The sequence below is a fragment of the Schistosoma mansoni genome, chromosome 4 (assembly GCF_000237925.1).
Source record: "Schistosoma mansoni strain Puerto Rico chromosome 4, complete genome".
NCBI classification, from domain to species: domain Eukaryota; kingdom Metazoa; phylum Platyhelminthes; class Trematoda; order Strigeidida; family Schistosomatidae; genus Schistosoma; species Schistosoma mansoni.
Window position 1 is genome coordinate 19,699,367 of NC_031498.1, and position 9,673 is coordinate 19,709,039.

Below are 9,673 nucleotides of genomic sequence, written 5' to 3' on the forward strand. Positions count from 1 at the left end.
CATCCTTACAGAATAACTATAATTTTGTCCTAGAATTCGAATTAGTTTGGTGAAATATAACAGTAACCATTGTAACCATTGATTTGATACCAAATCATTATTGATATCTTCGTCTCGTAATTTTTTATCATCTCATTAGTACTGATTTTTAATTTATGTTTGACCAATCTAATGAATTAAAGAAATTCGATTAAAGGAGCAGTTACCATTAAATATTTGTATAAACCATGACTATTGATCATTAAGTTTTGAAAATGTTCTAGTGATTCCTTTGGTTCTTTTCTTTAATATTTATGTGTTACAATCATAGTCACATCAGGTAAAGCTCAGTAGTTTGTATATCTGATTGAAAAAAACCTTACAATTTGTGAGAAAACAGAATTCACAAAAGAAGGATATAAAAGACATCTGACATTATGTATAAAAATGTATTTGAAATAAACTAAGTAACTGAAATTTAGTTAGTTACGATATTTTACATAGGAAACCAATTTGAACTTCTTTAAGAAAATAATCAAACCAGTTTTTTTTGGTGAAATGTTGGGATCAATTAGATTACAGACACTTTGTTCATTTCAAATATAATTTTTATACTTGATGTTTTTTTATGTACTCAACCTCCAATTTCTGTGAATAAAGGCTATATCAAGGCAATACGCACAGTATTCACATATGCCAATAAGAGACTGATCAATTGCAGTCCTAAAAACCAATGGGAAGATTCAAACAAACAATATCAAGTGAATTCAAACTTCACCCAATTGCACAAGCAAGTGGCTATCAAGACTCAGTGGCCGAGTGGATAACGCGATGGCGTTTGAAGCGAAAGGTACTGGGTTCGAGTCCCAGAGTGAACATCAACACAAACGCAGATACATCCAGCTGACGAGTCCCAAATAGGACGAGACTCGTGTCCTGGATTCCACTGCTAGCCACTGTTCATCTTTGCTTTTAATAATCGAATCAGTTTTTCTGGTGAAATGTCGGAATTAATTAGATCACAGACAATTTATTTCAAATATAATTTTTACACTTTATGTTTGTTTTCTATGTACTCGACCTCCAATTTCTGTCGAACTGGTTTATCGCATTTCGATAGGTGTTCATATAAACAAATAACTGAATTTTTTTTTAAAATATAACCTGGAGACAAATATGTCAATTATTTTTGATCAATAAAATATATTCAATAAATCGAAAAACTAATTAAGTGTTTGATTCTTTTCTAGCAGTGTTCATTACACTTTTATGTACTATATCAAAAATCACCAATTTTTCTTACTAACCCAAACTAATTAGATAAAAAGTAATATGAACTGAAGTGTTTATTGAAATAAAAAAAGGGCTAGAAACTCAGTTGATGTCATTGTAATGGTCATATATCATTAAGAGAAATACCATAGTTGAATACAGTCTTTTGAAAGAAAAAATCAATCAACAAAGTTAACCAACGCCTGATCCTTTATCGGGCTTCAACAAGACAATATCACTAAATTTTAACCAAATCGATGGTGGTCTAGCTTCAATTGACTCATTATTTCAACTGTGAAAATATTAATTCTCCACAAAACCCCCTCTGATCTATAATCATATGCTCACTAGTGACTGACTTCAAGAGATATTTTCTTGAGTTCTAGTGGGAAGCAGTGGCCAGTGGAGTTCTACCAGGTCTGTTGTAGAGATTTTATCTCACCGAAGACAATTGGTGAACGGTCGCTCAAAATCGTGGATTGGTTGAAGTTAGACATTAACACCGTTGGATGCCGGCTCAGTGGTCTATCGATTAAGGGCTTCGGCTCGAGACTGGTAGGTCCTGGGTTCGAATATCGCGAGTGCGGGATCGTGGATGCGCACTGCTGAGGAGTCCCATAATAGGACGAAACGGCCGTCCAGTGCTTCCAGGTTTTCCATGGTAGTCTAGCTTCAATTGACTCATGATTTCAACTGTGAAAATATTAATTCTCCACAAAAGCCCCTCTGATCAAATCTAAAATATTTCTGTTTATAGTGACAGATTTCACTATAATTAAATTATCATGTTTAAGTTAATTAAGAATAACACCTTAGTAATAAAATGTTTGATTTTCTCGATAGAAAGAATGTTACATTAATCGAAAATGAATGATGAATAATTAAGAAAACACTTTTCGCCTTACTGATTGAAACTAAATTTATTTAATTAAATAATTGACATTCAAAGTAATAACTTGGAATTGATATAAAATTTACGGTAGTTTTATAGCAACTATCCTACAATCGATTTCGAGGATGGTCAATTTTGGTTAAGCCTTCTTATTAACTTACTTAACAGACATCGTCATTTGGATAATAACAATTTGCATATTCTTTGTACTGTTATATGACCACTAGAGTACATGACACTCCAGCCAAAATGTTGAATGCTGAAGTATCATTCGATGACTCATACTCCTCCCCATATATAGATGTACGCAAATCCTATCGTCAGCTTTTGTTTTGTTTCGCTGTGACCTTATTCAATTTGATTATAAATTGCCTATGTAACTGCTTGCGCTGTCTGCTTGCCGCTCGCGGACAATTTCCCATGTGCTTGTAATTTTCTAGCTTGTGTCCTTTGACAATAAACTGTAGTTGCCTCTTCTCTTTGCCTTCTGAATTTACGTACCGTTAAGATTTCTATTGTGACGGTTATTGAGGTGAACGATTAGCGAAGAACGGCACTACAGTTTCTCGGATATTTTGTAGAACGTGAGGAGAATTTTTTGCAAAGTTTACTCGCCAAGTTAGTTTGTGACTTATTCAATCCTGAAGTGAAACAATAACTTACTGGCATTGTTAGATTAGAATCAATTCAAATTGCAAATTGATCAAAGCTAAAAGTGTAGATCATTAGATTAAAAATCAATCATCTAGAAGTATCATGCGGTGAAACCTGAACATTCTCGGTCTATATCTGTGCGAGATCTTAGATGACCGTTTCTAGAAAGTACCAAACTAGAACGAAACAGCTGTTAAATTATTTTTGGATTTATGGACCTACTAACCGATATCAGTTTTTAATGAATGTGACCCGTAAATATCTTCGTAATTTACCTTGCTATTATTATTTTTTAAGGTAGTCAATTTTAGTGGACAACTAATTTTCCAAAACAAATGCTTCATATAAATCATGCTAATAAACCGTCACAGTAGTCGTCATCAACAATGCTTCAAATTCTTCACAAAAAATTATGATTCATCGACTCCATGAGAAAAAATTAGTTTTTTCGAAAGTGGTGATTGCGCAACAACTTTATCTTTCAACCCGTTTTCTAAGCTTACGTTTGATAATCTTCTCAGCTTATTAAAAACTCCCCGTTGTCAAGACATCTAGGCGTATCGTAGTTAGTAAATACGGTTATGCTTCCTTTTATTTAGTGACATAATTAAAGATATTTTGACATAATTTCTACGCGACAATTAATTGGAGGTATGAGTTTTATTATGTAGTACATTTTCTTCCATCATGATTGAGTGCACTACACTTAACACGTTCGTAGTATGATGAAGTAGTATTTTAGTCGCATAAAATTTTACAACCTTTATACAAGTCAAAAATGACAGAGAACGAAACACGCTCTTCACCATAGATTACGATGATGTGAGTAATAATTGCCACTTCATTTTGATTGGTTGTCAAGTGCAAGGTCAAAATTGTGAAAACAGTGGGGTTTATCCTCACCCATTTTCTCTAGAGTCCAGATGAGTTCCATTTACTAACAGAACAGCCAAATTTAAATGATAATTTTGTTCTCCTAACTTATAGTATAGGTATGTGTATAATCACAAGTTAGCATAAAACATTTATTCTATTAATCTTATCATGAAATAGTTCTCAACTATCATCATTAGTTGGTGTATAATATATACAGTATAGCAACCATCCTACAATCAATTTCGATTATGGTTAATTTTGGTTAAGCCTTCTTATTAACTTACTTAACTGACATCGTCATTTGGATAATAACAATTTGCATATTCTTTGTACTGTTATATGACCACTAGAGTACATGACACTCCAGCCAAAATGTTGAATGCTGAAGTATCATTTGATGACTCATCCGATGCCGATGCCCTCTCACGACTTATTGGAGTTCAGCATTCCGGACCGGAGGACATGATCATTGCCTCGATATCAGTTGATCCAGAAATACGGAGTGTAGTAGCAGCGGCACTCCAGTGTCGTCAGATGAAGTCAGAAAAGAGACTCTTCGAGACCCTGTTCTACAATAAGTTAGAAAGTTCCACCTAGAAGGGTGGCCCTCGAAGATCAGTTCAACAGAGCTTCAGCAGTTTTATCAGCTCAGATTATCTCTTTCAATCATCGACGATTGTCTCATGTTTGCTGAACGTGTCATAATTCCAAAGAATTTGCAACCGGCAGTCCTCGAACAGCTGCATGCAGGACATCCCGGAATAAACCGCATGAAAGCTCTAGCACGAAGTTATGTATACTGGTCACAATTAGATACCTAACTCGAGCAGCTATCTTGTTCGTGTACAAAATGTGCATTGGCAGCAAAAGCACCACGAAAAGCAGAGTTGCAATCATGGCCGATACCACAGTCACCGTGGCAGCGTATACATTTAGACTTCTCTGGTCCATTCCATGGACAAACTTACCTTCTGGTAGTGGACGCATACAGCAAGTGGCCGGAAATTTTCATCATGGAACATCCAACAGCAAGTTGCACAGTTAGAAAACTGAGGCAATTATTCAGTAGTTTCGGGGTACCAGAACAAGTAGTCAGCAACAACGGCACACAATTTACATCATCTATCTTTTCAGAATTTTGTCAGCAGAACGGAATCAGGCACATCCGAACACCTCCATTCCATCCGCAATCGAATGGCCAGGTAGAAAGTTTTGTTGGTACGTTCAAAAATGCTCTAAAAAAATCAAGAGGGGAGGGTACCACCGACGAGATCTTAGAGAGGTTCCTGTTTATCTACCGTCCTACACCGAACCCTCAAACAACAAATGGGGTCTCTCCAGCGAAAGCGTTACTTGGCAGAAAAAAAGGACACATTTCGATGTCATCCATCCGACGCCAGCTCGTGAGCCCCAACGAAACTTATCGATGGAGAAGCAGTTCAGTCGACACCATGGGGCACAAAGACGATTGTTCACGGTGGGTCAAAAAGTACTTGCTATGGACTATCGTGGTAAACATCCTACGTGGACAGCTGGTCGGATCGTGAGAAAGAAAGGGAATGTGGTTTATGAGGTGTCAGTTGGCTCAGAAGTTTGGATACGTCATGCTAATCAACTGAAAGCAACTTCGATAGCCAGCAGCAAGAATCGACACCGGATACCTCTTGACGTTCTGCTAGACACCGTTGAAATCAAAACGCCCGGAACAGACAGGTCAGTTTCTGTGCAAGTAAAGAGCGATACAACTTCCTTATTGCCTAGACGATGGACAGATCGAAAGCGCAGGCCAGTCACTCGGTTGCAGTTGGACCCTAGCACCAGATCCTACGAATCTGCTCAAGGGGGAGGTGTTAGCGGGACATAGATTGGATTAAAGCATGTTTCATGTATGATGGTGTTGCTGTGCGCTGATTGGCTAATTCTAAACCGATCAGCCCGGGCAAATTATTGGAGAAAAATCTAGAAGCTTCTTATGTATATACTATAAATATATGAACGTTATTCAATCTAGTGATTGCTGTTCACTTACGATTGTTATTTTGAATACAATTTCATTCCTGTTCAACGTGTTCTGATTTTGGGGTCTTGTTGAGTGTCATTGTATAAGAATACTAAGCAATAGGAATAACTGGGTCATTTATTAGCAAAATACAATTATAACACCATATATGTATGCACGCAAATCCTATTATCAACTTTTGTTTTGTATTGCTGTGTCCTTATTCAATTTGACTATAAATTGCCTATGTAATTACTTTCTACTCGCTTGCTCGCTGATATTCGCTCAGGTGCTGTTAGCTTTCTGGCCTGAGTTATTTGACAATAAACTGTAGTTGTTGTTTCTCTTTGCTTTCTGATTTTATGCACCGTTAAGATTGGAATTATAACATTTATCAAGGTGAACGATTAACGAAGCACGGCACTACAACAGTTTCAATGTAAATGTAAAAACGATTCATTTGTTTCAAAAAGAACACATACATATGTTTTCCAATTGATTAAATACTGTAAAACAACTTTTGTTTGAGTTATACAAAATCACTTGTATAAATATTATTTAAATGTTTCCAGATGTATGTAGGAGTTTCTAACTTCTAATAAAATTCAGTAAGATAGTAACACCGAATTCCTATAAAACAAAGTTGTCATGGAAATCCGCGTCTAAATTGAAATATTGTTTTCATTAAGTGCATTACATATTTAAGATATAAAGTATTACCATAACTCGATTATTACTACATAGAGAATTTTGCTTTTTGTGTACAATTTAAGGTGAAATGAAAATAAGTGACCGAAGAAATATAAACTATTCAGACATTATGAACATTATGAAGATCAAAAAAAATGAATAAAGTGCAAATAACTCAGTAAAACGTACTTACAGACTAATGTATATAGATACTATTAAAACAAGCAAATAAACTGAATCATTGCTTATAAAAAAAATAATTGTAAATTCATTCATCTATAAAATCTGAACTTGACTTTTATGGAATAATGTAAATTCATGCATAGATTTCACATAAAAATTAGCATTCACATAGCTTGAAATATATATGTGCATAAAATATAATGACCTTCTTATTTATTGATTTAATATTTTAGCTAAGTTACACAAATGTAATAAAATGGTAAATTGTAATTCATAATTTGTTGATTCTTCCTCAATCTTTATCAACTTTGATAGAAATCACTGTGAAAGATTTCAAGAAATACAGTACTGTTAATAGTGACAAAATATGGCAGGTTACTGTTGATAGTTGACAAAAGACCCTGTTTGACCTACTTTTCGTTCTAGCTGGTTCTCATCAACAGGATGTGTCTGTTATCTCAAAGAAACTGATGCTTACTACGGGAATAGAACCCGTGTCAACCCACTTCAAAGTATGGGACTTTAATACTGAGTTACTGAAACCTCGAGTAACGTGAAAAGGAATCCGCCTTAAATCATCAATCCCATCAAGATTACAGGTATGCTTTACTAATGAATGTCAAATACTACGAAACTTAGGTTCAAAATGTTCTCTCGACAACTCTCAATAACCTAGCACCTTAACACTGTTCACATAACATCCAGTTGCTTAGATTAGTGACCAAACTGAGCCAAAAAACTAGAGAGACATACCACTGGCCTCTACTCAGAAATCAGACAGCTGCTACAAAGTATACTCATTGAATTGTGTTCCATTAGTACATCAGTAAGTAATTAAATTGCGTTCATTGGTGCTTTTGAAGGTAAATATCAGTTGACTCCAATAACCAGGTTTAATTTCACTTCAAGTTCTTCAATATCAAGAATCTGTTTACCAATACGTGTTAGCATAAAACTTAGGAATCAATGTATCTAACATGTCTGGGTAATCGTAGTTGTACTTGGGCAGTTTCCTTCGTGTTTTCTAGTAAAAAATGAAAAAATTGAAAAAATATTTGTTGATTTTATAACGAAACTTATCAGAATTCGTACTTTCGTAATACATGGTCATAACAACTAAAAGAATATCTGGTTAATGATCGAATTGATTTATCGCTGCAATTTGAAAAAAGATGTTAGTTAAGAGAGTTTTGTCAGTTACTTACACAAATGAATCATGTTATTCACAAGCATGGATGGATGATGGCCGACAGTGGAACCCAGAAAGCTCGTGTCGAACTATTTCGGGACTCGTCAGCCGGATGTACCAGCATCCCACAGTTGATATTCACTCTAAGACTGGAACCCATTACCGTTAGCTTCAAACGCAATCACGTTATCCACTTAGCTAATGAATCCTGATAGTCACTAGCTTGTTCAAAATGAACCATGTAATTCATATTCTAAAAATCAGTGAACAGAGGCTTCTACTACTTAGTAAGGACACTTGTGAATTAATTGTATATAAAATCAATTTAGAATCCATTCCAGTTGTTCAATTCAGTTGTATATCTCAATAATTTCTTTGAAAATAGTAGCCAGTCGTTAATTTGACGGACGTGGAAATTTAAATGAAAACAGTGTTATGTAAATAGTTAGTTATTACAACAAACTACGTAATAATAGGAATAGGAATTGAATATGTTTGTAATTAGGAAACTGAATAATAATGTTTGGTGTTGTTTGTAAAAATAGTAAGGAATTAATTAAAACGAATGTCAATAAGATCAGGGAATCAAATTAGTAAAACAAACTATTTAAGAACGAAATCATAGATTTAAATTAAACAAAATGCAAACAAATGGAAAACATATTAAGTGGTGCAAACGTAATTAAGTAAACTAAGAGACTGTGTAGACTTTTTCGTACACATACATTAGGGTTTATTCATATGTATCCCTATGGCTTCTGTCGCATGTAAGAGATGGATTCTGAAAGAATAGACGAACTCGAAAGTTAACTTTGTGCTGATGAAGTGATCAATATAAAATAAAACATTTGATGGTTTTTTTTTATTCTTTGGTTAACGAAGATTGGCTATATTAGACATACACACAATCACGTACGTTATAGTATTTTTAAAAGCCATCAATAAATATTCCTAATGAGAATAATTACTGACATTTATTTATTTATAGTTATACTTATCTCTAAGCCGTTGTATGATAAAAGATAACACGCATTATATATATCAGTCTGAATGCTACTCCGATCATCTAATTCATGAAAGAAAAATTATCTTGTTTCGATATGCATGGAATAATTTGGAAGCAGTTATTGCTTTGATATAGTGGGGGGGGCAACTTTGCCATGAACACACATAATTAGCCTCAGAACAATAACATTTTTTGAGAGTTAAACATATGCATATTTTACAGAGCATAACATTCAAGCCATACTTAGTCAGGTTTAGGTCATGGAGTTAGGTTGTATTGTTAACCTTACTGAATTGGGTCGGTAGTTAAGTGATTCCTTTAATACCGCCATGTTTATCTAATAATCCTCTCCGTAAACAAACAGATGAATTAAAAATAGTCAGGAATTAAAATAGCACACCTCTCGCTTCAGTGTAACAATGTGAGTCAATGTCAAGCCCGAAATTACTTGTAGCTAGTCCTCTATATAATGAAAAAGCATAATTCATGTATTAAATGACAATGTTTTTATTTTAATCATAATTATCTGTATAAGTAGTTTGCAGATTACATATTTCGCGGATTAGTTGAAGTTAGACATTAACACTGTTGGATGCCTGCTCAGTGATCTAGAGCTTAGGCATTCGCGCGCGAGACCGATAAGCCCTGGCTTCGAACCCCTTGAGCGAGATCGTGAATGCGCACTGCTGAAGAGTCCCATAGTAGGACGAGACGGCAGTCCAATGTTTTCAGGTTTTCTATGGTTGTCTAGCTTTTCTCGACTCATGAATTCAACTATTAAAAATTCTCTTTCTGATTGTAGATACAGTTTAGTGCTTTGAAATTTATAAACTAATATTTTCAAACGTCTACCTTACTAATGACAAATACCGATGAACCTTATTTGCCTTCACAATTGATTTATATAATTTTAAGCTATTTCAACTTTGTAGT

At 34.7% G+C, this 9,673-nt stretch overlaps 1 non-coding gene across 1 annotated transcript; it reads left to right on the plus strand.

Moving 5' to 3' along the window:
* The first annotated feature begins 787 nt into the window (after positions 1-787).
* On the plus strand, positions 788-854 carry Smp_tRNA_01708_Gln_TTG.1.1. Its single transcript has one exon. It is a non-coding gene (tRNA).
* The last annotated feature ends 8,819 nt before the right edge of the window (positions 855-9,673 follow it).